The sequence below is a fragment of the Candoia aspera genome, chromosome 10, assembly GCF_035149785.1.
Source record: "Candoia aspera isolate rCanAsp1 chromosome 10, rCanAsp1.hap2, whole genome shotgun sequence".
Lineage (NCBI taxonomy): Eukaryota > Metazoa > Chordata > Lepidosauria > Squamata > Boidae > Candoia > Candoia aspera.
Window position 1 is genome coordinate 25,864,200 of NC_086162.1, and position 7,804 is coordinate 25,872,003.

Consider the following 7,804-nt stretch of genomic DNA (forward strand, 5'->3'; position numbering starts at 1 on the left):
CCTGAGGTCCCCCAGGAAGCTTCATACTGGGCAAGAACTAGAACTGAATCTCCCCAGTCCACGTTGAATGAGATCCCCCTGGAAGAGAGCCCTGGCACCAGGAGCTTTCCAGAGCGGAGGCTGCAGAGAGCGGCTGTTGAGGATCTCCCAGCCCTTCCTCACCTCCGTCTGAGTCCCCTAAGGCTCGAGGGTCCTCCCCCTCATCTGCTTACACCCCCAGGAGAAGGCTGGGGAACCATCCAGCGGGTCCAGTTCCAGCAGGTTGCATCCCTTACCCAGATGCTGCTCCTGAGGAGACCTCGACACCCACGCTTCCAGGGTGGGGGTCCGCAGCACATTATGGTTATGATTTTGCTTTTGGATAATACAGCAAAAAAGCTTCTAGGAAAGGTGGGGCACTAAGGACTGCTCCCAGAGCCCTCTGCTGCTGGGGACCTCTCCCAACTAGAAGGGCAGCTGTGTTCATCTTGGAGTTCATCAGTCCACCTTGGAGTTTGCAGCCGCCAACATGCTGCAGGTCTACTGGGCAGGGACGGGATAGCAGTGCGAAATCATCATTACATTCCTGGCTGAAGCGAGGCTGGGCCAGCTGTCCAAGAGCTGCACGGGAGGCCACCTTGCACACGTCCTCCCTTCCCCCCACCGCAGCCAGGGAGGCCTGCCGCTGACTTGCCCACCCTCTGCAGTCCCCATTCTTGTCTTCCCTAGAAGTGTGGCTGTGGCAGGCAGGTGCAAGAGTCAGCAAAGGCCCTCAGTGCTTTGCCTGCCAGAAATGGTCAGCAGGACTCACTGCTGTGGCAAGCAGTGATATATGAGCTCGGTTAGGCACCAGCTGACCTTAGCAAAACAGCTTGGTGGTGGGGAGAGGGAGGAAGGGGGAGCCACCACCCACCTGGAGGCTCCGTGGGTGAAGGAGCTGGCCGACAGGCCCCGTTCAGCAGCTCGGTGTGTCTCTTACCAACCTACTTGGTCAGGAGGCCATGGAAGACATACAAAGGTCTCTCCCGTGCGGTCAGGACCATGTCCCATCCTGTCCAAGACTTCAGGGGGCTACACAGCTGGGGATGATGGGTGGAAGACAAACTATTCTGGCTGGTCCAGCCTTTCAGCCCAGCACTTCAGCCCTTTCCATTAGTCTGCCTGGCCGAAGGGTCAGCCGGGGGCCTCCGATCCCCTTAATAGCCATCTGGCCACTTTGCCTGGGAGGGAAGGAGGCAGAGACCTTTCTGGCTTCTTCTGCACTGTAGTTTTTCTTTCTTCCTTTTTCCTTTGGAAAAATAAAGTTGGGAGATTAAAAAACGAGGACTTCCCCTCTGCTGTTATGTCATGACTTGGGCGTGCTGCCTCTGAAGCAGGAGTCTTTCGTGTCAGGGCCAGCATATCTGCAGCCTCCTCTGTGGTGGTGCCTAGTCCTTTAAGCCGGGGGGGTGAGGGGGGTCCTCCCAGCTGTCTTGGCTTGGACTGCTCACGCTGGAGCAAAAATCTGCCTGCTGAGAAAGTCTGCCCTATTTATCTGCTTCTTCCCGCACACAGAAACACACAAGATCCTCTGGACTCAGCCTGTGGAATGGCTGCATTCACACAGCAGCTGAACCAGTTCAAGAGAGGCTCAGTGGCTGCATTCCTGCAGTGAGGCTTTGCCCAGTTTGTTAGTTTATATTTCAGTGTATTGTGAAAATAGGTCAATTCAAACACCAGCTTAAGCTTGTTGTACGAGCCCAGCCAGCCAGCCTCCCAGGGCAGTGTTTCTCAACCTCAGCATCTTTAAGATGGGTGGACTTCAACTCCCAGAAGTCCCCAGCCAGCATGGCTAGCTGGGGAATTCTGGGAGTTGAAGTCCACCCATCCTAAAGTTGGTGAGGCTGAGAAACACTGCTCCCAGGGTATATGAGGGGAATCATACCTGTTGAATCTCATTTATTTCTGCAGATGGGACGGTTCTCCAAAGTGGGGTGCCTTGCCCTGTTGCAGCCTCTGCACTCTGGAAGAGCATCCCCCCAGACACCTGTGTGACTCCCACACTAAAGGTGTTCCAGAAATCCATAAAAACCTGGCTCTTCTCCCAGGCCCTGATCGATCGATTGATTGATGTATTTATGGCAATCATTTGTGTGGCCACCCAACTCAAGCAAAGGGGCTCGAGGCTGCATATCACAAAGTCAACAACCAACAGAAAAAAGAAAAGAAAACCATACAGTATTAAAATAACCCAAATGTGCAAAACGGCAAATGATTAAAACCACCAACGGGGGATTCCACTCAAGTAGACCCAAATGCCTGGGGAGCGGGGAGACTGCCAAGACCCGTTGGGTATATTTCTGCAGTTTGTTTTGTCTGGACATTCACGGTTTCTTTTGCCTATTTTCCTTTTATTATTTTATCAATGCAAGCTGTCCAGAGTTGTTCTGGAGTCAGGGGGCCCTTAAATCTAATAAAGAAAAGAAAGGATCTGCTGCTTGATTGTGCTCTGAGCAGGAGAGCGGGCCAGTAGGAAAATGTTTTCTCCTTGGGCTCATGCCAAGCTTCTCCCAATTTGTGCAGCACTGATGGAGGATGGTGGCTGAATCCACGTTGCCAGGTCCTTTCTCGGCAGCCTCGTTTGGCCAGGATTAACAGCCACCAGCTGTGGATCTCAGCCTCGGAGAAAGGCAAAAACACAGCAACGGGAATGGGAATCTTCTGCTCAAGTGCAGCCAAACAGCCGGGACTTCTGATAAAGTCACCAGTTACAGGCAAGCTTGCAGAATTGCCCACCAGGCCTTCGTCTTCCTGCGGGCAGTTGGGACTTCGGATACGTGGCCCTGAGCATAGGACATGTTGGAAAAATGACTGCCTGGGGACAGAGAATTCAAGCAGCAGCAGGCCAGGGACGTGAAAACAGGAGGCCATCCATGCGGAGACTGGGCTTAAGGAACCGGGAAAGGGTTCTGAGAAGAACTGTAAAGATGCTAATGGTATCAGGAAGACCAATTATAACAGGACACGCTGAAGGAATTTGTTTAGCCTCAGGGAAAAAAGGAGAAGATTAAGGGGTGGCTCTGTGGAGAGTCTTTGAAGATTTAGGGTGATATCAGAAAGAAATAGGAGAAGCCATTTTTCCAGCCTCTGTCCCTTTACAAGAGGAGCCTCTGCGGTAGGCTTCAAGCCCTGTGGACGAGGTATCTTGGTGAGAAAAAATAGGGGGTGTTAAGGAATTGCCTGGTTAGAACTTAGGGCACCCGGGAGCAGTGAGCCACAAGGAGACTGGCAGATCACACTGGAGGGGATCCACTATGGCCAGTGAGCGGCTCCTTGAGGCCATAAGCGAGCCACTCAGGCAGTGGCCTTCTCTGCCGCTGCTCCCTGGCCGCCAGCGCTCAGCAAAGTCTGGCTCTGGTTCCTGGTAGCCATAACATGTAATAGCCACTGGTGTCCCAGCCCCCAGAAGCCAGGCCAGGAGAGGACTTCCAAAGGCTTTTGTGATGCCCCATGAACCAGGGGCCGCTGGGAACAGGGCCGCTCTGCCCAGGCTCTTCCATCCGGCTGGGACGTCTCATACTTTCAGGGGCTTTCTGGACTGTTCGGTGCTGTAGTCTGTGGGAGTCCCAAATGGAAGGGCAAATGGGCACAACAGGGTCACCCACAGATGTATCGTGCTGATTATTAAGATACCACGTATTCTGTCCCTGTATGGCTAATGCGGGGACTGTATTAATTGCAGCCACCCCATCTCCGTTCGACTGGAGCAGAAAGGAACCCGACTCACCCGCTGGACCGTCCCTCCTCCTCTGCCCAGCAAGGCTCAGCGTCCCGGCCTGCCCCGCCAGCGAGCAGCCGTCTCCTCAGCTATCCATCTCTCCCCTGCTTGGATCCCCCCTTGCACGGCTACTCCAGAGACGCAGCACTCCGCTTCCCGATGATTAATGCACTCGGTCCCAGAGACACTGACTGTACCTTACAGAAGGCCCAGTAAATGTGATTGATGAGCGCGCACTGCACTGGCACCGGGGGAGGAGCGGGGAAGCGGGCCTTTGGGGAAAGAAGGTGGCTCTGCCATCCACCAACAGCAGCATGCTCAGGAAACCATTGCTCCCCAAAGCTGCACGGGGGGACAAGTGGGCACTCGTTAAGGGCACTGCCGAGATGGCAGCGTGCAGGCTGACGTCCTTCTGCCTCCGTCTAAGCACCTGCCTTCCGCACCTCTTCAGAACCCCACTTCCTGCCTCCAGTCAAGTCACATCGACATGCCTCAGTATGACAAATTGCCATCCCTGTGCTTCTGGCATTCAAGGAAAGAGGAGGCCAGAGAAGGGACCCCCCCCCCCGCCTCAATTAAAAGGAAAGGTTTTCCAAAATGGTTTGCTCATGGAAACTTTTTTTTAACCTGTGCAGGAATCACCCGCTCCCTCCTAGTTTGCATCCACTTCACATATTTTCCAAGCACGGAGGGAACGAAGCAAACTCTTGCCTTCTCCCTGTCCTGGGGGAGGTGTTGCAGATGCTGGGAAAGCCTTTAGCCCAGGAGAGGTCAAAAAAGTCACACACCAAGCATTTCTATAAAAATAATTTATTTACAGAAAGCAAAAACAAAAGCAAAACATTTAAAGTACTTAGCTCCGTTTGGAGCAAGCCTTGCTGAGCTACATTTCCAGCAGAGAGAAAAAGAGGAAGTGAAGAACAAGTCCGGGCAGGTCCTCCCCCCAGGCTATTTTGCATGAAGCACGTGAGAGGAGACAATCAAATGCAACCCCTTCACCTGGCCAAATGATTAGGTATAAAAGTAGCTTAATCTGTTAGTAGGGAAACCTTAACACTCCCCTTTTTACACTATAGATTAAGTTGCAAACCAATCTTCTCTGACTTTATATGTCTTTCCATTCACATTACCATTATCTCCCCTTTGGTTTAACAGAAAGTTACCATTTTTCTTCCTGTGTTTTTCCAAACCTAGGTAATTGGTCACAACTCCAAGGCTTTTTAATATGAAATGGCTTTTCATGCAGGCTTCAAAATCAAGCCTTTGTTTTTCTGTTGATGTGAATAGCAGCAAATCATCAACATAAATGCACAGATACATACAGCCTTGTTTGTCCTTCTTCATATATACACAGGGATCTGCTTTTCCTTTTTCAAAACCAAAATTCTGCAGTTTTTCATCTACTTTTTGGTTCCAGGATCTAGCAGCTTGTTTTAACCCATAGATTGACTTCTGCAGTTCACAGACTAGATTCTCCCCTTTTTCATAGCCAGGGGGTTGCTGCATGTATAATCTGTGGTCTAAATCACCATAGAGAAATGCAGTTTGAATGTCATAGTGGTTAACTGACATTCCCTTGAGTGCAGCAACTTTTAACAGTAATCTAATTGATTCACCTTTAGTAACTGGTGCAAAAGTCTTGTCAAAGTCTAAATCTTTCCTTTGAGTGAACCCTTTTGCAACCAACCTTGCTTTATATTTTTGGATTTTGCCATCAGCATCCCTTTTCAGTTTGAAAACCCACCTACAACCCAGACAGCGTTCATTGGGAGGTAGATTTACCAGTTTCCATGTTTTATTTTCTTTCAAGGATGCTAATTCCTGTTGCATGGCAGAATGCCAATTTTGTGCAATCTCAGGTGGTAAAGCATTCACTTGTTCTAAAGATTCAGGTTCTGTGAATATGTGAAAAGCCTTTACTGTTTCAGCCTGAAAACGTGATGGAGGAACACCTTTATTACTCCTCTGAGATCTGCGAGGTAATACAGGGCTTAAATTTTGACTCCTATCACTTTCCTGAGAAGCATCTATCTCATCAGACAGATCTTCAGTTTGCTTTTCTGGTTTAATGTCCTCATCAGGCAAAAGATCACCATCAGCAAGTCCTTGCTGTTCTCTTGTGGTGGTCAGTTCAACTGGAGAGCTAGAATTTAATCTCCCCCAGTTTTGTTCAGCAAAAGAAGCGCTTTTGCTAATTATTAATTTCTCTCCCATTATGAACCTGTAGCTCCTCTGGCTTTGTTCATAGCCAACAAAGATGGCTTTCTTTGTTGTGGGGCCTCCTTTCCTTCTCTGCTGTTTTGGAATGTGAACCCATGCAGTGCTACCAAACACTCTAAGATGGCTTACTTTTGGTTTCACACCATAAAACAAATGGAATGGAGTGTCCTGAATCATAGAGTTATACAACCTGTTCTGAACATAACAAGCAGTCGATATAGCTTCTCCCCAGAACTTAAAACATAATCGTGAATCTTTTAACATGCATTCCATCGCATTTTGCAAGGTTCTGCCCTTTCTTTCAGCAACACCATTTTGCTGAGGGGTGTACGGGTTAGAAAGAATTTGTTCTATCCCTTTTTCCACTAGGAACCTTCTGAATTTGTGAGAAAGGTATTCTCCTCCTCTATCACATTGGAGTGCAGATACAGGCCTAGGGAATTTTCCATTTGCCCATGTCACAAAACTTTTAAATTTCTCAAATGCCTCATCTTTATGTTTTAAGATGTAGATAAATGTGTATCTTGAGAAATCATCAATGATGGTCATTGCATACCTTGCTTGTCCAAGACTTGGAGCAAAAGGACCAATAATGTCAGAGTGTACAATTTCCAAAGGTCTAGTTGTAACTCTGTCACTGTGCTTACTCACAGGAGCTTTTAGTGTTTTGCATTCTTTGCAAACTACACAATCTAAGTATTTATCACAGGGTTTTATCTTTAGGTCAGCACACAGCTGTGGCATTTGTGCTATATACTTGTAATTAGCATGACCAAGTCTCCTGTGCATCAGGTGTACACATTGGTCATGATATGGTGTGTTGCCAACTGCAGCCTTGCAGCTTGGCTTCCTTGCATTTTGCACAATGTACAAGGAGTCTTTTAACATACCAGTAGCACACAATTTCCCATTTTTACGTATCTCACAACCATTTTTCTTAAATGTTATGATATACCCTGTTGCAGCCAATTGTGCCACAGATAAAAGGTTTGATTGTAAATTTGGCACGTACAACACACCTTTTACAGTTTCTCCTAAGCAGGATAAATACAAGTCACCTTGTCCCATAATTTTGGTGACAGACCCATCAGCCAAAGATACACTTTGTCTTTCAGTTTTAGACAGTGACACAAAAGAGCTTTTACAATTACATAAATGACAACTGGCCCCAGAATCTAACACCCATACATCAGAATTACCCTTCTCAGCAACCTGTGCAATCTGGGTTGTCTGAAGAGCCTTCTTCTGTGTTGCCCTTGTGTTCTTCTGCTCTGTCTTTCTACCCTTGGGTCTCATGGCACAGTCTCTTTGCAAATGTCCAGCTGAACCACAAGTGAAGCATCGCTGGCTTGCTAGTGCTGTGGCCTCAGGTTCCTTTCCCTTCTTTTCCCTCATTTTCTGGTCTTGCAGCTTTCCAGAAGAGATGGGGGGGGATCTTTCCTCTCTCTTCTCCCATTCAGCGAGTAAGCGCTGTGTAACATACGATGGGGTGAGGTCTGCTTCAGGCATAGCCTCCAGGGTACAAATCAGCGTGTCCCATGTTGCATTTAGTGAGGACAGGAGGATATAGGATTTTGTGAGAGGTGTAAATTCCATTCCTCTCTCCTGCAACTCAACAAACAGCTGCTGAATAAAATGCAGGTGCTCAGGAAGGCTATCTCCTTCTGCAAGGTAGGCTCTGTACAGCTTTTTCGTCAGAGTAACTTTACTCCCTGCTGTTGCCTTTACATATAAGTCTCTCAAAGCGTCCCAAAGTTGCTTTGCAGACTGCATGCCTCGCACGTGGACTAGCTGATTGTCCTCAACTCCCAAGATAATGGTGGCTCTAGCCCGCTCATCCTGTCTCAG